Source organism: Podarcis bocagei (genome assembly GCF_964188305.1).
Source record: "Podarcis bocagei genome assembly, chromosome: Z".
Classification (NCBI taxonomy): Eukaryota; Metazoa; Chordata; class Lepidosauria; order Squamata; family Lacertidae; genus Podarcis; species Podarcis bocagei.
In genome coordinates this window covers 19,769,332-19,792,617 of record NC_138140.1, presented here as the reverse complement: position 1 = coordinate 19,792,617, position 23,286 = coordinate 19,769,332, and the positions used below count along the sequence as shown (strand labels likewise).

Here is a 23,286-nt window from a genome sequence, read left to right as displayed (position 1 = left end):
GTTTCTGGAATACTGAAGGGGGGAAAGGGGTCTAGCAGCATCCAAAAGCCACACAAAATGGAGGGACTTCGTAATTTTTCATAAAATGGAGCCTTATGAGAAGCCTGTATTGGCGCCCTCAAGTGTCTCTTCTTAATTGTGCACCACCTCAGGTCCGCCCTCCCCGTGCAGAGAAAGTGCTGTCACAGCTCTAAAATACCGCACTGCGGCAAAGCAAGCAAGGCGCCTGGCTCTCAGAAGCTGACCGTGCTTTGGAAAGGAGATGGGAAGGTAGTTTGAGGAGGGCTCTGGCAGTATCCTAGAACCCTTCTCCAACCACCTTCCCAAAGTCGGGAAGGCGGTTCTCCACCTTGCTTGGGCCCCTGGTTCTGGAGGTATCTTATTTTACACCTCCCCCCCCCCAATACTGGATCCTGTTCCACATTCAGCTGAGAGGTGCCTTAGATTTTGTCCCTGAACATCCTCCCTGGGAAAACCAATGAGGGATATATCTTTGCAGCAAATTAAAGAATGGAGCGACAATTCATAAGTGAAGTTATAAACACCTCCCCACTGTCATTTGCTTCTATTCTTGTCACAGCAACTAGCACATGCTTAATAAGGCTGAGGAAAAGGATTATGCACAAAAAGACCCACCCTTAATGTTGATTCTGCTGCATTAGCAGCACTGAAGGGTCCTCTGGGGCACAGGCCAGGGCAGTCCTGGGCTGCCCAGATGACAATACCCCACCCCTGGCTGTGCTGATGTAGTCCAAAGAAAGCAAACTATATATTTGGCACAACGTGCCAGCCAACCGCCTTAAGGACTCCACTACAGACTTGTTTAGAGTTTACACCTTAGCCTTTTCTTCTCCAGAACATATCCCACAAACAGCTGGCATGGGCATATCTGGTGGAGGGGCAGCGCCCTCCCCGAAATAAAGCAAAAAACAACATGAGCACTTAACTAACTGACCAATTGTGTCACAAATATCTCAGTTCTTCTCCCCCAACATCAATCCTGCCCCCTTAAAATAAATTTTGGCTACACCTATGGTAGCTGGTAAGGATTGTTCCATCTTCAAATACCTCCTCTACATAATACACAGTTGGTCGGTTAAATTCAGATAAGGCTCTCCTGAGGTAACAAAACAGAAGCACTTTAAAGCCAAAAGTTGAAGGGCAACTTCATGTCTCAGAAACCACCATTAGAAGAAACACAATTAAGTGCAAAGGTTCAATTCTATCGTTTTGTAGAAGGAAGTATTTGGGCAATTCTAGGGTCCCACCATTAGATGTACATTTGGGTTTCTTTTAAGACTGAAGAAGCTTTGCACTATGTAAAAATGAAAGCAGCATAAATTGGACTGGAGTGTTAAGTACCTCAGGAGGAATATATCCTATAAAAAAGTAGGCCCAACAGACAATGTATTATATAATATATGAGGTTCAAGTTACAGATAGGTAGCCGTGTTGGTCTGCCATAGTCAAAATAAAAAAATTCCTTCCAGTAGCACCTTAAAGACCAACTAAGTTAGTTCTTGGATGAGCTTTCGTGTGCATGCACTCTTCTTCAGATACACTGGAACAGAAGTTGCCAGACCCTTCTATATAGTGAGAAGGGGGGAAGGGTTTTACTCAGAAGGGTGGTAGGAATGGGAGATTGGCAGATAGCTGAGATGAGCCTACTGATGACTCTTAACGACTGTAATTGGTCTTACAGGAAAAGGCAAGGGGTGAGAAGGTGAGTATACATGACTAAGCCATTTCTCACACTTCTTGTTTCAGTGTATCTGAAGAAGAGTGCATGCACACGAAAGCTCATACCAAGAACTAACTTAGTTGGTCTTTAAGGTGCTACTGGAAGGAATATGAGGTTCAAATACTTCAAAAAGCATGGAGAGTGACAGTCTAAAATGAACATTCTACATAAACATAGGTTAGAAATGAAAAGGGCTGCAACTAGGATGTGGCCATGTCTGGTTTTCAACAACATCATATGTCACCAGCTAAAACTTGTGGTTTACTGAGATAATATGATGTGTGAAATAATGATTGAAGTATGTAGAGAGGAACGAGGTAATGGTCCTGCCAACTGCAACTGCTTAGGGGTCTAAGAGGAATACATTTTTATTTATCTTTAGCATATTGAGAAAACTGTGATTCTATACTGCACATTTTTTTTAAATTAGCACATTTAAAGCACATTTAGTAGCCAAGATATCAAAGGTAAGCTGAGATATTATTACCTAAAAAATTAACTCTATTACTAAAAATGAAAAAAAGCCAATTCTGTGATGAGGGAAACATAGAAACAAACAGAAACACACACACACACAGAGAGAGAGAGAGAGAGAGAGAGAGAGAGAGAGAGAGAGAGAGAGAGAGAGAAGGGATGAAGGGAAGAAAGAGGCTTACACAACAGGACAAGGCTTATTTCTATTTTTTTGAACTCTAAAGTAAACTGACCCCAGCTTATTTTTCCATGGGTCTCAAAGCGTAAAAGCTGCCTTTGTGTAAGGTTTACAAGCTTCCGGCTTTCCGGGGGAGGACATTGCTATGGCAGCAGCCCATAGCTCTTGCGTCAGTGCTCCAAAAGCCACACAAAATGGAGGGACCTTACATAAAATTGCGCCCTGTGAGAAGCCTGTATTGGCGCCCTCAAGTGGATGTTCTTAATTGTGCACTACATCACGTCCGCCTACGCTCTACAAAGAAAATGTTGTCACCGCTCTAAAATGCTGCACTGCGGCAGAGCAAGGTGTCTGGCTTTCTAAAGCTTACCATGCCTTAGAAAGGAAATCAGAGGGCTCTGGGATGCTGCCAGAGCCCTCACACAACCGCCTTCCCAAAGTCGGGTAAGCAGTTCTCTACTTTGCTGGGTCCCCTGTTCTTGAGATTTTTGTTTTTTCCCTTTTTTCCCCTGTACAGGATCCTCCTCTACATTCTGCTGAGAGAGGCCTACAGATTTTGTGCCACAGCATCCTGCCCTGACAAAACCAATAACCTACATATCCTTGTAGAAAAATAAAGATTGGAGCTGTAGTTCATAAGTGAACACCTCTCTCCTACCATTTGTTTATGTTCATGTCACACTAGCTAGCATGTGGGTAATAAGACTGAGGCAAAGGTTTATGCACAAGAAGGAGCCACCCACTCTCAGCAGCCAGAAGTATCATAGCCAGACACTGGAGAGACCTGTCAGGAGTAAGCATAGACCCATGGTATCAAATAGTATGTGAAACAGCCTTATTAGAAAAACTAACCAACAAATTGAAACTGACACAGGGACAAATAGAAGAAGACGCTTTCACCCCGGTATGGCTACCTTTTATCACATACACAGTCCAACAAGAACCCACCAACAGCATACAAATCAATCTGGCTAACATGATCCAAACACACACACACGAAAACAAGTTTCACTACAGTCAAATAAAGACAACCAACCACACCTTAGGCCACACCAAACCTCTCTCACCACCAAAGAAATACAAGTGAATAGTAAAGAGAACCCACAAAAGTGACCCTGACACAAACCCCACCTATACACTAAGTAGAATAGAAGCATTGCCACCCAACCCCACCCCACTCACCATTCCCCCTCCACCTCTCTCCCTTCTTTTCTTCCTATTGTAAGTCTCAATAAATGAAACTGATCTGTAGAAAATGTAACTTGAAAAAAGAGACATTGCACATTCTTTTGTAAACCAATAAAACTTTAATAAAAACATGTTTTTTAAAAAAGAAGGAGCTACCCTTAATGTTGGTTCTGTTGCATTAGCAGCACAGAAGGGATCTCTTTGTGGCACAAGCCTGGCCAATCCTGGGCTGCCCATATGACAAGACCCCACCCCTGCCTGCACTGATGTAGCCCAAAGATGTTTGGCACCAACTTGTCTGCAGACGTTGCCTGAACTAGGCATTTGTTGTTGTTTAGTCATTTAGTCATGTCCGACTCTGTGACCCCATGGACCAGAGCACGCCAGGCACTCCTGTCTTCCACTGCCTCCCACAGTTTGGTTAAACTCATGGTGGTAGCTTCGAGAACACTATCCAGCCATCTCGTCCTCTGTCATCCCCTTCTCCTTGTGGCCTCCATCTTTCCCAACATCAGGGTCTTTTCCAGGGAGTCTTCTCTTCTCATGAGGTGGCCAAAATATTGGAGTCTCAGCTTCAGGATCTGTCCTTCCAGTGAGCACTCAGGGCTGATTTCCTTAAGAATGGATAGGTTTGATCTTCTTGCAATCCATGGGACTCTCAAGAGTCTCCTCCAGCACCATAATTCAAAAGCATCAATTCTTTGGCGATCAGCCTTCTTTATGGTCCAGCTCTCACTTCCATAGATCACTACTGGGAAAACCATAGCTTTAACTATACAGACCTTTATTGGCAAGGTGATGCATACAAGGCTCAATACAACTACCTTAGGACTCCACTCTGGACTTGTGTAAGGTTTACTCCTTAGCCTTTTCTTCTCCTTAAGATATACCACAAGGCAGTGGGTCCATATTGTTCTGTCTTCTGCACAAATCCCCTCTACATGATAAACAATAGGGTTGCCATAAGTCCAGTTTTTCCGGATGGTGAAGGGCAATTTCATTTCTCATAAACCATCATTAGAAGAACCACATTTAAGCACAGAGATTGCATCATACGCTTTTGTACTAGGTTCTATGCTTATTTTTATTTTTCAGCTCTGAAGTAAATGACCCTGGGTTCTTGTAAACTGGGAGCAGCTTCCAAGCTAAAAATCTGCCATTGCATAAGGTTTAATTGCCAGGGCTCTGGCAGCATCCCTGAGCAATAACTTACTAGGCTTTCAGCTTTCAGAAGGGGGGGGGCAGGGCTCTGGCAACAGTGCTCCAAAAGCCACACAAAATGGAAGGACCTTGTAATGTTTTATAAAATGGATCCCTGTGAGAAACCTATATAGGCACCCTGAAGGGTATCTTCTTAACTGAGCGCCACTTCAGCTTGGCGGTGACTTGTGCAGAGAAACTGTCAGCACAGTGCGGAAAAGGAAGGCGCCAGGCTTTGGGAACCCTACCATGTTTTCGGAAGGAGATGGGAAGGCTCTGGCTTCCCACCGCCTTCCCTAAATCCGGTATGAAGACCTCCACCTTCCTGGGGCCCCCTGTTCTGGTGGTATGACCCCCCCCCATATACAGGATCTTTGTCCACATTCAGCTGACAGGGGCCTCAGATTCTGCCCCTCTCGCATCCTGCCCTGACAAAACCAATGACGCACATCTGTTTGCAGCATAATAAAGGGTGGAGTTCATTAGTGATGCTGCAGACACCTCCGCCCTTGCCACTCGCTTCTGTTCTTGTCGTGCTGGCTAACAGATGCATAATAAGGCTGAGGTAAGGGATATGCACAAAAAGACCCACACTTAATGTTGGTTTCTGTTGCATTAGCAGCACTAAGGTGATCTGGACAGTTCTGTTTGTGTGGATGTGGTCCAATGGAAAGCAGAGCTATATGATTGGCACGAAATTGGCTGAAGATGTTGCCTGAAGTAAGCCTGAAGGGAAATGTACAAGGCGCCATCCAATCACTTTAGGGACCCCAGTCTGGTCTTGTGTAGGGTTTATTCCTTAACCTTTTCTTTTCCAGAAGCAGTCCCACAAGGCAGATGCCATAGGCAAAACCAAGGAAGTACAAGTGGACAGCTGCCGCCCTACATCAGCCGAACTAATTGAGCAATTACATCACAGATAGGTCAGTTCCCCACTCCCAGCATAAACCCTAGCTATGCCCGTGGCAGTGGGTAAGGATTGATGCATCTTCACAAACCCCCTTACATGAGAGGTCAACTTTGAATAACGTGAGATAAAGGAGTGGCTCTCATGAGGTAGCAAAACAGGAGGCCTTAAAGCCGACAGCTGAAGGGCAACTTCATTTTTCAGAAACCACCATTAGAAGAAACACAATTAAGCCCAGAGGTTCAGTCATCATCTTTTGTACCAGGCTCTATGCAATTCTGGGTTCTGGGTTCCACCACTAGAGATGCAGCTGGGATTTTTTAAGGACTGAAATAGCATAGCACTATTAGAACTGAAAACAGAAATAATGGACAACAAACAGGCTTAATGACCTCAGGAGGAATATGTCCTATAACGGGAGCAGGTCCTACAGGCAATGTATTATACAACATATAGGGTTTTATTCTACTTGGAAAAACATGGTGATTGACTGGCTGAAATGAGTATCCCATAGAAATATAGGTCAGAAATTAAAAGGGCTGCAAGTAGGGCTGGGCCATCATGATATAGTATATCACCAGTGAAACATTGCTCTATGCTAAGGTTACCAGACATCCCCGTTTCCTGGGGACAGTCTCCAGATTTACAAATCAATCCCCTGACAAAATCCATCTATTTAGTAGGAAGTTTAAAAGTATCCCTGGATTCATTGAAAAAAATCTGGTAACCTTACTCTATGCTGATATAACACGGTGTCAGAAAAAAAGATTAAAGTATATGGAGGTGAAGGGAATGAACTTTTGCCAACTACTGCTGTGCAGAGGTCTAAACCAGATTATTATTGATTTACATTTAACATCTTGTTAAAACTGTGATTCTGAAGTACAGATAATTTTTAAATTAGCACATTTTCTCTAAAATCCAAGCTGTAGAATTAATTAGTACCACAGATATCAAAGGAAAGGCGAGATGGTTCCCACAAATTTAATTCTATTACTAAACAATGAAAAAAACCAATTCTGTGACATGAGAGAAAAACAAACAAACACAAAGAAAGAAAGAAACACACAGAATGGAAGAAAGAGGCTTAAACAAAAAAAGGAAGCCTTGTTTCTTTTCTTTCAGCTCTGAAGTAAATGACCCAGGTTTCTTTTCAAAAGAACTAGGAGCAGCTTCCAAGGCAAAAAGCTGCCTTTGCATAAGGTTTAAGTGTCAGGGCTCTGGCAGCATTCCAGAGCCCTTCCCTCCTTTCCAATGCTGAACAATAACTTACTAGGCTTTCAGCTTTCAGAAGGGGGGACAGGCGGGCAGGGTTCTGGCAACAGTGCTCCAAAAGCCACACAAAATGGAAGGACCTTGTAATGTTTCATAAAATGGATCCCTGTGAGAAGCCTATATAGGCACCCTGAAGTGTATCTTCTTAACTGAGCACCACTTCAGCTTGGCGGCGACTTGTGCAGAGAAACTGCCAGCACAGTGCGGAAAAGGAAGGCGCCAGGCTTTGGGAACCTTATCATGTTTTCGGAAGGAGATGGGAGGGCTCTGGCTTCCCACCACCTTCCCTAAATCCGGTATGAAGACCTCCACCTTCCTGGGGCCCCCTGTTCTGGTAGTTTCACACTCCCCCCCCCATATACAGGATCTTTGTCCACATTCAGCTGACAGGGGCCTCAGATTCTTTCCCCCCCAACATCCTGCCCTGACAAAACCAATGACTCACATATGTTTGCAGCAAAATAAAGGGTGGTGTCTAGGTTCATTAGTGATGCTGCAGACACCTCTCCCCCGTTGCCACTCACTTCTGTTCTTGTCGTGCTGGCTAACAGATGCATAATAAGGCTGAGGTAAAGGGATATGCACAACAAAGACCCACACTTAATGTTGGTTTCTGTTGCATTAGCAGCCCTAAAGGATTCTGGACAGTTCTAGTTGTGTGGTTGTGGTCCAAAGGATAGCAGAGCTATATGATTGGCACCAAATTGGCTGCAGATGTTGCCTGACGTAGGCGTGAAGGGAAATGTACAAGGCACCATCCAATCACCTTATGGATCCCAGTCTGATCTTGTGTAGGGTTTACTCCTTAACCTTTTCTTTTCCAGAAGCAATCCCATAAGGCAGATGCCATAGGCAAAACCAAGGAAGTGCAGGGGGACAGCTGCCCACCTATATCAATCAAATAAAAATATATATGCCGGACTAACTGAGCAATTACATCACAGATAGGTCGGTTTTGCTGCCCCCCCCAGCATAAACCCTAGCTATGCCCATGGCAGCAGGTAAGGATTGATCTAGCTGCACAAACCCCCTCTACACAAGAGGTTAACTGAGGTAAGGCAATGGCTCTCTTGAGGTAGCAAAACAGGAGCCCTTAAAGCCGACAGCTGAAGGGCAAATTCATTTCTCAGAAACCACCATTAGAAGAAACACAATTAAGCCCAGAGGTTCAATCATACCTTTTTGTTCCAGGCTTTATGCAATTCTGAGAACCACCATTAGAGATGCAGCTGGTATTCTTTAAGGACAGAAATAGCATAGTGCTATTAAAACTTAGAAGAGAAATAATGAACAAACAGCATTAAGTACCTCAGGAAGAATATACCCTACAAGTGGAGCAGGTCATGTGGGCCATCTATTATATCATATATGAGGTTCAGCTTCTTGAACAGACATGTATATTGACCAGTTGAAATGAGCATCCTACATAAATGAAATGAAATGAAATGGTCAGAAATGAAAAGGCTGAAATTAGGGCTGGGCTATAGCTGTTTTTCAACATTGTGATATCTTACCAGCTAAATATCATGGTATACCGGGGTAAAATGATATCTGAAATACGGGTGTAAGTAAGTAGAGGCATACCGGGTAATATACTGCAAAGTGCTACTCCTTAAGCATCTAAAACAGACCATTTTTTACTTACCTTTGTTACCACTGTTATTTTATATTAGAGATTATTTTTATATTAGCACATTTTCTCAAAGATTAAAGCTGTATAAGTAATTAGAAGCATAGATATCAAAGGTAAGGTGAGAGATAGTTCCCTAAAAATTTAATTATTTTACTAAGCATTAAAAAAAGGAATACTCTGACAAAAGGAGGCACAGAAACACTAATACACACAGACAAGAGGAGAAGGGAAGAAAAAGGCTTAAACACCAGGGGAAGGTTTATTTTAATATATTTTTTCAGCTCTGAAGAAAATGACCTCAGTTTATTTGTCCACAGGACTCCATGTGGCTTCCAAGCTGACAAGCTGCCTTTGCATATGTTTTCCCAGAGCCCCCCTCCTTCCAAAAACTGGGCAAGCACTTACCGGGGGTGTACTCAGGATTTATGTAAGGTGGGCAGGCTTTATGTTAGGTGGGAAAGGAGCTCCATTAGTTAAGGGGGGATTGTATAGTTTCGGGAGGGGAATTGTCCCCTACCCCTTCCCCGGACCATGACACTAAGTAAGCTTCCAGCTTTTGGGTGGGGGGTGGTATTGCTCTGGCACCCCCTGAGAGGCCTCGCGTGCCCCAAAAGCTACACAAAATGGACATGCTTTGTAATGTTTCATAAAATTGCGCCCTGTGAGAAGCCTGTTTTGCCGCCCTCAAGGGCATCTCTTTAATTGTACACCACCTCAGTTAGGCATGCATTGTGCAGAGAAACTGCTGCCATGCCATGCTGTCAAATATTGCACTGCGGCAGAGCAAGGCGCCTGGCTTTCTGAAGCTTACCATGCCTTAGGAAGGAAATGGGAGGGCTCTGGGGTGCAGCCAGAGCCCTCACAAAACCGCCTTCCCAAAGCCTGGTAAGCAATTATCTGCTTTGCTGGGTCCCCTGTTCTTGAGGTTTTTTGTTTTTTGCCTCCCCCCCCCCCACAGGATCCTCCTCTACATTCTGAGAAGGGTCTCATATTTTGTGCCACAGCATCCTGCCCTAATGAACCCAATGCAGTGGCAGAGCATATGTCTGTGCTGCCCAGGGTGGGCACTCTCCCAAGGGGAGGCGGGGCATGGAGGGAGCTGCACACCCCCACCTATCCCGCTTTCTTCCTCTCCCCTACACTTCCCCCTCCGTTATTTACTCACCTGCCTCCTTCCTGTCCTCTCCCCTGCCTGCCAGCCTGCGAGCGTCCTGGGAGGTTTCACAGGCAGGCAGGCGGGCAGGGGAGAGCACGGGAAGGAGGCAGGCGAGTAAATAACGGAGAGGGAAGGGAAGGGAAGAGGAAGGAAGCGGGATCAGTGGGTGCACGCAATGCCAGCACCACCCGACGGGGTTGCACGAGATGCCCGGCATGGGAGGAGCGCCACTGCAAAGATCCGCAAGGGTGTGTTTTTTTGTCACACACCCCAGAGATGGCACCTGGGACGAACCCCACCCCCACCTTCATCCACCAGTGAACCAATTATGCACATATATTTGCAGTAGAATAAACAGTGGGTCCACATTTCATAAGTGAAGCTGCAGACACCTCCCCTCTGCCATTTGCTTCTGTTCATGTCACGCTAGCTAGCAGATGCATAATAAGGCTGAGGCAATGGGATATGCACAAGAAAGAACCACCCTTAATGTTGGTTCTGTTGTATTAGCAGCACTGAAGGGACCTCTCTGGGGCACAAGCCTGGGCAGTCCTGGGCTGCCCAGATGGCAAGCACCCCCCTTTTCCCCATTTTGGCTGAGGTGATGCAGTCCAAAGAAGGCAGAGCTATATGTTTGGCACCAGCTTGGCTGCAGGAGTTGCCTAAGGTGGTGTACAAGACCTCACTCTGGACTTGTTTTGGATTTATTCCTTGGCCTTTTCAGCTCCTGAAGATATCCCACAAAGCTGCTGACATGGGTTTGGCCTAGGGGGCTGGTCTGGGAAGGCAGTTGCTGTCCTCCTAACACAGTACATAAATAAAACTTTACTAACTGGCCAATCATATTGCAGATAGCTCAGTTCTGCCCCCCCCCCAACATATATCATGCCCCCCTACCTTCAATCCCGGCTATACCCATGGCAACTGGTGTGGACTCCCCCATCTTCACAAGCAAATAAATAGTTGTCAGTTAAAGTGACATAATGGGGTGGCTTCCTGAGGTAAAAAAACAGAAGGCTTTAAAATCCAAAAGCCAGAGACTTCCGGGGTGGCGCCATCGGCAATGGCGGACTCCCTCTGAACCGGAGGGACCAGCTCCGCGCGAAACGGGTCCTTTCCGCTGCGGCGAAGCGGGGACCCTTTCAGAAATCACAGGCAGATGAAGACTGTGACTGTGGGACTCGGCGGGCACCTTTTGCGCCCCTTCCGTTTCCTTGTAGTCAGAAGAAAGCAAAGACAACGTAAACTAGAGCTTTGAAAATTACTTTTAAAGGATTGGTTTTTCACCATTTAAAATCGTTGACCCCCCCCCCCTTCGGTAGCAGGAGAAGAAGTGGGATCTTTTTTGGACTGTTTAAACCTGCAGAAGTGAGTTTAAAGTAAAGTAACTTTCCACCGTCCTGAGCCTGGAGCAGGGTGTCAGAATTGACGTTTTGAAGCTCATTGACCAGAGACAAATGTTTTTGACAGATAGTTAAAAGAAGAGTAACATTGTGATTCCACTGTTTCTTTTCGCATTTTAAAGGAACTAATATTGACAAAATATCTAAAAAAAGAAACTTTGTTGCTATTGTCCGTAAAAGAAAGAACAACCAGAAGTCCCCCCCCCCGAGGGGAACTGTGTAATTGTAACCAATTCTAGGGAGCTTGCAGCTGCCACAGATTACAACCGTGGGAAAAGGACTTGTGACCTTGCAGGACAATGTTATCAGAAGCACTGTTGGGTGCTTTCTCTAAAATAAATGCCCTATTGGATCAGTTAAGTCAGAAGACGGATTTGATGACTAATGCGGCCAGAACATTTGAACAGGTAGTGGGAAATTATATGGAGCCCACCCAGGAACTTAAACAGGAGTGTGTCCTGACAGAGCAGATGATAGAAGAGGATGTTGCAGAATCTTGGGCACCAGAGATGGAGAGACTTTTGGTCCAGCAGGAAAATGAGCCTTTGGATTCGACAAATGAACTTGGGAAAAACCAGATTTGGAAAGACAAAGTTTGGATTGATTTGGAAATGGGGGGTTGGACTGACCCCCCTATGCAGGGATGTTTGGACTTTCCGAGTCTGGCAATGGGCCGTCAGAAGTTTGGAGCTGTTGGGACTTTTAATCTTGGAGGGAATTTGAAATATGTCTTAAAATACCACATGGAGTCTAGTCTGGACTATGAGAAAGGGGCTGATTTGTTGAAAAGGGTCAAAAACACTACCAAGCTGGAGCTCCCACGAGTGAAAGGAAAATATGAAGAAGGGCTGTGGAAGGGACATGGAAGAGATTTGAAGGCCTCGGATATAAGATCACCAGGTTAATGTGCCAGACTAAAGGGATAAAAAGGACTGACAATCCCAGGACCAGGGTTTTTATTCTCTTTTTTATCATCAGTAATGTTTTATGAACGTTGGAAAAATGTTGAAATGAAATTACTTGGCTCTTGTAAAAATGTTTAAAGAATTAGGTAAAAAGGTAATGGTCATGAGAAGCTGGTAAAAATAAGATTTAAGTCTTAAGTTTTAAGGTTTTTTATAAGATTAGATGAAAATAGAGTAAGGTATTGTAATGACAGAATATTACGAATTATGGAAAGGGTTTGCTGTGACAATTATTAATCAAGATACAAGAGATGGGAGGAGGAGGAGGTCATGGAAACAAGGTAAAGAAAGTAGAGAATTTGAAAGTGATGGTTTTGTGTTTTTTCTCTTCCTTTTTCTGTTTTTGTCTTTTTTCTTTCTAATTTTGTCTTTTTTCTTTGTAATTTTAAAAAATTCTTTTTTCAATAAAAATTATTATTAAAAAAAAAATCCAAAAGCCAAAGGGCGACTTAATTTCTCAGAAACAATCATTACAGGAACCACAATTAAGTGCAGAGGTTCAACCATACCTTTTTGTACATGGAAGTGTTTATGCCAGAGGTTTTCAACCTTTCTGAGACCACGGCTGCCTTGACCAACTACATTCTTTCTGAGACACCCCTTTGGGGCTCAGGGGCCTGGTTATGTCACCCCTTGCCTGCAGAGCTGGCAACCTTTTTTTGAACATCTCCCTTGTGGAGAATTCCCTCAGCCTCCTCTCACCTCACCTCACATCTCCTTGGGAGTCCTCTTGGTAGCCACTGCTGCTGCCTCTGGTCTCTGAGCACCCTCATCCCACCCCAAAGAGTGGTGCCTCTTCACACCTTTCTACAGGGGCCTGGGCAGAGGATGTTCCCAGTCTTAGTGGCCTGATGGAGACTGCCCAAAGGTGAATGTGAGGCAAGCACCTTACCTTGGAAGGCAACAGTGGCAGTAGCAAGCCTGCTACAACAAACAGCTGTGCAAGCCTTTGAGAGAAAGAGATGCAAGAGGGCATCAGAGGAGAGAGGGAATGAAAGAGGGAAGAGGCCAGTGTCTATCACTAACCATCATTCAAGGCACCCCAGGGTGCCACAGCACACTGGTTGAAAACCACTGGTTCATGCAATTCTAGGATTGGACCACTAAAAGAGCATATGAGATTTTTTTAAAGGACTGAAATAGCATAGCACTATTAATCATGAGAACAGGAATAATGAACAAGAAACAGTGTTTACTACCTCAGGAGGAATATACCCTACAATGGGAGCAGGTCCTATGGCAACTATTATATCATTTATAAGGTTTGGCTACTTGAAAGGTATGGAGATTAACAGACTAAAATAAGCATCCTACATAAACATAGGTTAGAAAAGAAAAGGGCTGCAAGTAGGCTATGGGTGGTTTTCAAAATCGTGATATGTCACCAGGTAAACATTGCAGTTTACCAAGATGACTCAGTGTCTGAAATAACGATGAAACTACATAGAGGGGAACAAGGCATATGTCGTGCCATCTGCTACTGCTTAGGGGTCTAAATTTTTACTTACCTTTAATATATTATTACAACTGTGATTCTATAGTACAGATAATTTTGACATTCATACATTTCCTCCAAAAATAAAGCTGTAGAAGTAATTAGTAGCATAGATATAAAATGAAAGGTGAGAGATTCTTCCCACAAATTTAATTGTACAGTATTACTAAACATGAAACGCCCATCATGTGACATGAAGGAGACCCCCCCCCACAAACACATACACATAAAGAAGGGGAGAAGAGAAGAAAGAGACTTAAACAAAAGAGGAGACTTCCCCACCCCTAAGCTCTGAAGTACGTGACCCAAGTTTCTTTTAAACAGAACTAGGAGCGGCTTCCAAGCTGAAAAGCTGCCTTTGCATAATGTTTATGTGTCAGGGCTCTGGCAGCATCCCAGAGCCCTTCCCTCCTTTCCAAAGTTGGTCAAGTGCTTACATAACTTCCGGTATAAGGAAGGGGGTGCAGGGCTCTGGTAATCTCAGAGCCCTTGCACAGTATTCCAAAAGCCACACAAAATGGACGGACTTTGTAACGTTACATAAAATGGCTCCCTGTGAGAAGCCTGTATGGTGCCCTCAAGTGGATCTTCTTAATTGTGCACTACTTTAGCTAGGCACGCCCTGTGCAGAGAAACTGCCGTCACCGCTCTCAAATACCGCACTGCGGCAGAGCAAAGCGCTTCGCTTGGGAAGGAAATGGGAGGGCTCTTGGATCCTCCACATTCAGCTCAGAGGGGCCTCAGATTTCTCCCTCCAGATTTCTCCCTCCAGCATCTGCCCTGGCAAAACCAATGAGTCACATAACCTTGCAACAGAATAAATAGTGGAGCCATGGTTCATAAATGAAGCTGCATGCACCTCACCCCTGCCGCTTGCTTCTGTTCTTGTCACATTAGGTAGTGAATCAGAGTAAGGCTGAGGCAAAATGATTTTAGTTAATATTTTAGTTGCAGTTCATTCACTTTGTATTCTTGTTATAACAAAGTGTGTCAAGACATTCCATTTTTGTGTCCTTAACCTAGGATTAAGGTGCCATTTAGCCCCTACCTTTAATATCTCCATTTATAACACTGTGCCTAAGGGACCCCACTCTGGACTTCTGCAGGTTTTACTTGTTTGCTTCTCTTCTCCAGAAGCAATCCCACAATGCAGTGGGCACAGATGTAGCCAAAGGGGGCAGAGGAACAGTGCCCCCCAATCAAGCAAATAGAAATGGATACTTAACCAGTGGACCAACCACATCACAGAATGCTCAGTGCTGCCCCCACCCCATAAATCCAGCCCCACTAACATAAATCCTGGCTATGCCCATAGCAAGAGGTGGTGGTGATGGTTTTATACACTGCCCATCTGGCTGGGTTTCCCCAGCCACTCTGGACAGCTTACAACATATCTAAAATCATAATAAAAACATCCTTAAAAACTTCAAATGTTGCCTTCAAATGTCTTCCAAAAGTCAGATACTGTAGTTGTTTATTTCCTTGACATCTGAAGGGAGGGTGTTCCACAGGGAGGGTGCCACTACTGAGAAAGCCCTCTGCCTGGTTCCCTGTAACTTCACTTCTCACAGTGAAGGAACCAGCATAAGACCCTTGAAGGAGGACTTTAATGTCCAGATTGACCGATGGGGATGAAGATGCTTCTTCAGGTATAATGGGCCGAGGCCATTTAGGGCTTCATAGGTCAGCACCAACACTTTGAATTGTGCTCAGAAACGTACTGAGAGCCATTGAAGATCGTTTAGCACGAGTGTTATATGGTCCTGACGGCCACTCTCAGTCACCAGTCTAGCTGCCACATTCTGGATTAATTGCAGTTTCCGAGTCACCTTCAAAGGTAGAGCGCATTGCAGTAGTCCAGGCAGGAGATAATCAGGGCATGCACCACTCTGGCGAGACAGTCTGTGGACAAGTAGGGTCTCAGCCTGCGTACCAGATGGAGCTGGTAGACAGCTGCCCTGGACACAGAATTGACCTTCGCCTCTGTGGACAGCTGTGAGTCCAAAATGACTCCCAGACTGCACACCTGGTCTTTCAGGGGCATAGTTACCCTGTTCAGGACTAGGGAGTCCCCCACCCCCACCCACCCCCTGTCCCCCAAAAACTACTTCTGTCTTGTCAGGATTCAACCTCAATCTGTTAGCCGCCATCCATCCTCCAATCGCCTTCAGGCACTCACACAGGACCTTCACTGCCCTCTATGTGAGGGGCATGTTGGTTAAAGTGAGATAAAGAAATGGCCCTCCTGAGTTAACAAAGCAGAAGCCCTTACAATCTGAAAGGTGAAGGGTAGCTGCATTTATCCAAAACCATCATTAGAAGAACCACAATAAAGTTCAGAGGTTGAAACGCACAACAGTATGTAAAAAAGAGAACGGAAATAATGGACTGGAAACAGCGTTAAGTACGGTAAGTCAGGAGGAATATACCCTACAAGAAAAACAGGTCCTACTACAGGCAATGTATTATATGATATATCAGGTTCTGTGACTTGAAAAGGCATGAAGATTGACCGGCTGAAATGAGCATCCCACATAAACAGAGGTTAGAAATGAAAAGGGCTGAAACGAGGGCTGGGCTCTGTCTGGTTTACAACATCGTGATATGTCAGCAGCTAAACATCGCGGTATACCAAGAGAACACGATGTCTGAAATAAGGACGGAACTGTGTAGAGGCGAACGGGGTTATACACTGTCAACTGCTTCTGCTGAGTCTAAAACGAACTTACCTTTAACGTATTGTTTCAAGTGTGATTCTACAGTACAGATAATTTTTAAATTAGCACATTTTATGTAGAACTAATTTGTAGCATAGATATCAGAGGTAAGGTGAGAGATTGTTCCCTAAAAATTTCATTTTATTACATGAAAAAAGACAGTTATGTGGCAAGAAGGGGACACAGAAGCACACAGAGACAAACAAGCACACAGAGACGAACAAACACACATGGAAAGGGGAAAAGGGAAGAGAGTGGTTTAAACAACAGAGCTTCATTTATTTGTATTTTTAAAAATTCAGAAGTAAATGACCCCGGTATATATTGTTTCACGGGACTCAGAGCGGCTTAAAAGCTGAAAAAGCTGCCTTTGCAAAAGGTTTCCAAGTCAGGGCTCTGGCAGCAACCCCTCCCTCCTTTCCAAAGTTGGCCAAGCACTTACTAGGCTTCCAGCTTTCAGAAGGGGGGGGGAGGGGCAAGGCTCCAGCGTCATCCCATAGCCCTCGCACCGTGCTCCAAAAGCCACACAAAATGGACGGCTTTAAAATGTTTCATAAAATGGTGGCCTACGACTAAACGAATAAACAACAACAACAAATGAGAAGCCTTATTGGCGCCCTCAAGTGGATCTTCTTAATTGTGCACCACTTCAGCTAGGCACGCCCTGTGCAGTTCTCTGACGTCACAGGCACTGCTCTCAATCCGGCACTGAGGCAGAGCCAGGCGCCTGGCTCTGTGAAGGGTGCTCCTGGGCTCTAGCAGGTTTGTAGAACTCTTCTGTCCTTCACAAAGCTGTGCAAGCACTTAACATCCATTGGGAAGGTGATGGTAGGGCTCTGGGATGCTGCCAGAGCCTTCCTGCTGGTTTCTTGATTTACACCTTTTCCCTCCCATATGCAGGATCCTCTTTCACATTCAGCTGAAATAGTTCATAAGTGAAGCTGCATACACCTTCCCTCTGCCACTTGCTTTTGTTCTTGTCACGCTACCTAGTAGATGCATAATAAGACTGAGGCAAAAGGATATGCACAAGAAAGACCCACCCTTAATGTTGGTTCTGCCGCATTAGCAGCACTGAAATGACCACTCTGGGGCACAAGCCAAGCCTGGACAGTCCCTCTTGGTCCTGCTGATGTGGTTGAAAGGAACCCAGAGCTATACATTTGGCAACAGCTTGGCTGCAAAAGTTTCCCAAAGGAGGCGTGCAAAGTGCCATCCAACCACCTTAAGGACTCTGCTCCAGACTTGTGTAGGGTTTACTCCTTGGCCTTTTATTCTCCTTAAGATAACCCACAAAACATAAGGCATGGGCAGAGCCAAGTTGGTGTGGGGGGTTGGAGGGCAGCTGCTCCCCCCAGAATTAAGACTAATTTACCAATTGCATCCCAGAAAGCTTGGTTTTGTCCCCCTAACATCAATCCTGCCTCCGCATATGAATCCTGCCCGTGCCCATGGCAGTGGGTAGGGATTGTGGTGTCTTCACAGCCCCTGTCTACATAAGTAACAGTTGTTGGTTAAAGTGAGACTAGGAAATGGCTCTCTTGAGGTTACAAAAAAAAAGCCCTTAAAAACGCACAAGGGCAACTACATTTCTCACAAACCACGATTAGAAGAACCCTATTCAGCGCAGAGGTTCAACCGTATTTTTGTACAAACAATTCTCTATGCAATTCTCTGGTTCCACCACTAGAGGCAAATTCAGGATTTTTTTAGGTCTGAAAAAGCATAGCACAATAGCACTATGTAAAAATGAAAATAACAGGAAAGGACTGGACAGAATGTTAAGTACCCCAGGAATAATATACCCTATAAGAAAAGTAGTTCCTACAAGCAATGTATTATTTCATATATGAGGTTCTGCTTCTTGAAAAGGCATGGAGATTGACCAGCTGAAATGAGCACCCTACATGAACATAGCTCAGAAACGAAAAGGCTGCAACTAGGCATGGGCTATGTCTGCTTTTCAGCATTGTTATGTCAGTAGCTAAACATTGTGTTATACCAAGACAACACAATGTCTTAAATAAGAATGGAGGTAAGTAGTGGCAAATAAAGTAATATCCTGCCTACTACTACTTCTTGGGCATCTGAAATAGATTCTTTTTGACATACCTTTAACATTTTGTTACAACTCTGTATTGTAGAGATGATTTTATATTAGCACATTTTCTCTAAGATTAAAGTTGTGGAAGTGATTGATAGGATGGTAGCATAGATATCAAAGGTAAGGTGAGAGATTGTTGCCTAAAATTTTAATTCTGTTATTAAAGATGAAAAAATTAATTTATGTGACATGAGGGAGACAGAGAAACACACACACAAATACACACACACACATACAAAGAAGGGGAGAAGGGAGGAATGATATTCAAACTGCAGGGCAAGGCTTCTTTCTTTCTTTTCAACTCTGAAGTAATGACCTCCACTTATTTTACCAAGGGACTAGGAGAGGCTTCCAAGCCAAAGAGCTGTGCTTGCATAAGGTTTATTTTTGGAAGGCGGTGTCAGGGCTTTGGCAGCCCCTCCCTCCTTCCAAAAGCTGAGCAAGCACTTACTAAGCTTCCAGCTTTCCGGAGCGGGAACAGAGGGGGAGCAAGGCTCGGAGGGGGAGCAGGGCTCTAGCACAGAGCCCTGCGCCCCTCTCCACAAGCGCACACCCTGGGCAGAGGAGCTTCAGGCAGCACTGTCAAGCCATTACCTCCACTGGAGCTGAGCAAAGCCCCTGGCTCTTGGAAGGATGCTCCCAGGCTCTGGCAGGGTCCTAGAGCCCTTATTCCCTTTCCAAATCTGGACAAGCATTGAGAAGGCAATGGGAAAGCTCTGGGTTTGCTCTCAGAGCCCTCCTACATCCACCCCAAAGTCAGGTGAGCAGTCCTCCACTTACTGGAACCACTGGTTCTGGAGGTTTCTGGTTTTATTCATTTTTTCCCATATGCAGAATCCTCCACATTCAGGAGAAGGGCCTCCGATTTTGCCCCCCAGTGTCCTGCCCTGTTGAAACCAATGATGCACATATCCTTGCAGCAAAATAAAGAATGGAGTGACGGTTCAAAGCTGACACTGCATATCAGCTCCCCCTTAACATTTGCTTCTGTTCTTGTCACACTAGCTAGCAGATTTGTGATAATGCTGAGGCAAAGTGATATGCACAAGAAAGACCCACCCTTAATGTTGATTTTGCTGCATTAGCAGCACTGAAGGGACCTCTCTGGGGAACAAGCCTGGACAGTGTGTGTGGATTTCCATACAAAAAGACACACATGCCACACTAATGGGATCCAAAGGAAAGATGTTCAGTTCATATCAATTTGGCTGCGGGAGTTGCCCAAAGGAGACTTTTAAGGTGCCATCCAAACGATTTAGGGATTCCACTCCAGAATTGTGCAGGGCTTATTCCTTAGCCTTTTCATCTCCAGAACATATCCCACAAGGAAAAGGATACATTTTGTTCCATCTTCCCAAAAAACCCTCTATATGACAGGAGAGACAGTTGTCGGTTCACGTGAGATAACGAGATGGCTCTCCTGAGGTAACAAAACAAAAGCACTAAAAAACTGGCAGCTGAAGGGCAACCTCATTTCTCATAAGCCTTCATCAGAAGAACCACTATTAAGTGCAAAAATTCAAGCACTCCTTTTTGTACAAGGAAGTCTCTGCAGTTCTGGGGTTCCACCACTAGAGGTGCAGTCTGGAATTTTTAAGGACTCAAATAGCATAGCACTATGCAAAGATGAGACCAGTAATAGACAAGAAAAAGCATTAGGTACCTCAGGGAGAATATACCCTACAAGAAAAGCAGCTCCTACATGCAATGTATGAGATCATATATGAGGTTCTGCTACTTGAAAAGACATGGAGAATGGAAATGAGCATCCTACAAAAACATATGTCAGAAATGAAAAGGACTGAAACTAGGGCTGGGCTCTGTCTGGTTTTCAACATCGTGATATGTCGGCAGCTAAACATTGCGGTGTACCGAGATAACACGATGTCTGAAATAAGGACGGAACTGTGTAGAGGCGAATGAGGTTATGTCCTGCCAACTGCTACTGCTAAGGGGTCTGAAATGAATACATTTTTATTTTTAACATATTTTTACAACTGTGATTCTATAGTACAGGTAATTTTTAAATTAGCACATTTTCTCTAAATCAAAAGCTGTATTAATTAAAAGCTAATTAGTAATATAGATATCAAATGTAAGGTGAGAGATTGTTCCCTAAAAAATTAATTCTATTACTAAACATGAAAAATGTCAATTCTTTGATATGAAGGAGACACAGAAACACACACATAAAGAAGGGAGAAAGGGAAGAAAGATACTTAAAGAACAGGACAAGGTTTATTTTTATCAATTCTGAAGTAAATGAGCCCAGTTGATTTTTCCATGGACTTGGAGCGGCTGAAAGGGTTCCGGCTTTTGGAAGAGGAGACAGGGCTCTGACCATCCCAGAGCCTCCACGCCGTGCTCCAAAAGCCACACAAAATGGATGGCGATTGCAATCTTTCATAAAATGGTTCCCGCAAGAAGCCTGTATTGGCGCCCTCAAGTGGATCTTCTCAATTGTGCACTACGTCAGCTCAGCAGCGCCCTGTGTGGAGAAATTGCTGTTACCACTGTCAATCCGGAACTGCTGCTGCAGCTGAGCTAGGCACCTGGCTCTGGGAAGGACACTCCCAGGTTCTGGTAAAGTCCTAGAGCCCTTCTACCCTTTTCAAAGCTGGGCAAGTGCTTACCAGGCTTTAGGAAAGAGATGGGAGGACTATGGGATGCTGCCAGAACCCTAGTGTTGCCTTCCCAAAGCCAGGTAAGCAGTCCTCCACCTTACAGGGGTGCAGGTTTTGGAGGTTTCTGATTTTATTCCTTCCCCCAAATCCTCCTCCACATTCAGCTGAGAGGGGCCTCCGATTTTGCCCCCCTGCATCCTGCCCTGACATAACCAATGATGTACATTTCTTTGTTTATGAGTGAAGCTGTATATATCTCCCCCCACTGCCACCTGCTTCTGTTCTTATCACACTAGCTAGCAGATGCATAATAAAGCTGAGACAAAGGGATATATACAAGAAAGACCCACCCTTAATGTTGGTTCTGCTGCATTAGCAGCAGCAAAGTGACCTCTCTGGGGCACAAGCAAGGGCAATGTGTATGGCAGACCAAAGCTCCCCAGACAACAAGATTCTCCCACTAGGCAGCACTGATTTGGTCAAAAGTAAAGCAGAGGTGCATGGTTGAGATCAGCTTGGCTGCAGGAGATGCCCCAAGGAGGCATTCAAGGTGCCATCCAACTGCCTAAGTGGCTCCACTCTGGACGTCTGTAGGGTTTGCTCCTTAGCCCTTTCTCCTGAAGATATCCCATAAGTCTTCATAAACTTATTTACTATATAAGTTGACAGTTTTCAATTAAAGTGAGATAAGGGGATGGATCTTTTTGCGATAATGAAACAGATGCCTTTAAAAACCCGCAGCAGAAGGACAATTTAATTTCTCAGAAACCATCATTAGAAGAACCAGAATTAAGCGCAGAGGTTCAATCATATCTATGCAATTCTGGGGACCCACCACTAGAGGTCATTCGGATTTTTATAGGACTGAAGTTGCATAGCAACATGTAAAAATGTAAACAGGAATAATGGACAGGAAACAGAGTTAAGTACCTCAGGAGAAATATACCCTATAAGAAAAGCAGGTTAGAAATGAAAAGGGCTTCAAGTAGCCTTTCATTCATTGGTAGAAGTGCAGTATTTAAATGAAGGAATTGATTGACTGATTGATTGATTGATTGATTGACTGACTGATGATTGATTGATTGATTGATTGATTGATGAATGAGTGAACACTTCCAATGTTTGACAATGAACTGTCACCTGATTTTAATAATGCAGAAGCATAATGCTGATATGTGCCACCTGGCGACTCTTCCTCCTCCCTCCCCACCTCTGCCATCAGCTATGGAAGATACCCCCAAAATAACTGTATCTCTGCCTTCTGAGAACTGTAACCTCAAGAAATGGTGCCTATACTTTCTTTTTCTTTCCTCTCCATCCCTTTGTCCCCATCCTTCCGCAGGGCCTGCAAGATGGAGCTGTTCCGCCCGGCCTTCGGTCCTGGCCCAGTTTGACCCCCCTCTATGGGACCCTTTTATTGGCTCATGTGGGACCAACATGGATAGCTGGCCCTGATGAATACTTGAGGTTCCCGATCTGTATGGTTGTAATTCGTGGGCAGTCATTTAATTTTACCCTGATTCTAATTTTTAAGCTGTATTTTAATTAATTGTTCGATTGTGTTTTAATGTATTTGATATTTGATGTTAGCTGCCCTGAGTCCGGTCTTGGCTGGGGAGGGCGGGGTATAAATAAAAATTTCCTTCCTTCCTTCCTTCCTTCCTTCCTTCCTTCCTTCCTTCCTTCCTTCCTTCCTTCCTTCCTTCCTTATATGTACTGTGTCCTTTAAGAGTGCAAGTACCAAATGCAGGCAAGGGATGTGTTACTACTGAATCTTTGTATGGTGCTCTGAGACCCATTTTGGCTGAGGGGTTTAAATAAATAAATAAAGTGGGGCTTCTTTCAGAGTGGTCACACATAAGACTGCACATGTTGAATTATATAGAAGCTCAGGAAGTTTTACCCAATGCAACAGAAGACAGAATCAAGGATTTAAGATGACCTTAACAGATTGGAGAACTGGTCCCAAACTAACAACATGAATTTCAATTGCAAAAAAATTAAGGTTCTACATTTAGGCAGGATGAACCAGATGCATAAATATAATCTGAGGGACACCTGGCTTGCCGGTAATACATGCAGAAAGGACCTTGGGGTCTTAGAAGACCGCAGCTTCACATGAGTCAACAGTGTGAAGCAGCAGCAAAACAAACAAACAAACAACCCTAATGCTATCGTAGGCTGCATCAACACAAGCATAGTGTCCCGTTCAAGAGAAGTACCGGT

The 23,286-nt window shown here is 44.5% G+C and overlaps 1 long non-coding RNA gene across 1 annotated transcript; it reads left to right on the top strand.

The window, feature by feature from the left end:
* The first annotated feature begins 2,729 nt into the window (after positions 1-2,729).
* LOC308578517 lies at positions 2,730-22,615 on the top strand. The gene is made up of 3 exons (XR_014003977.1): positions 2,730-2,837; positions 5,600-5,704; positions 22,403-22,615. It is a non-coding gene; the product is annotated as an uncharacterized lncRNA (long non-coding RNA).
* The last annotated feature ends 671 nt before the right edge of the window (positions 22,616-23,286 follow it).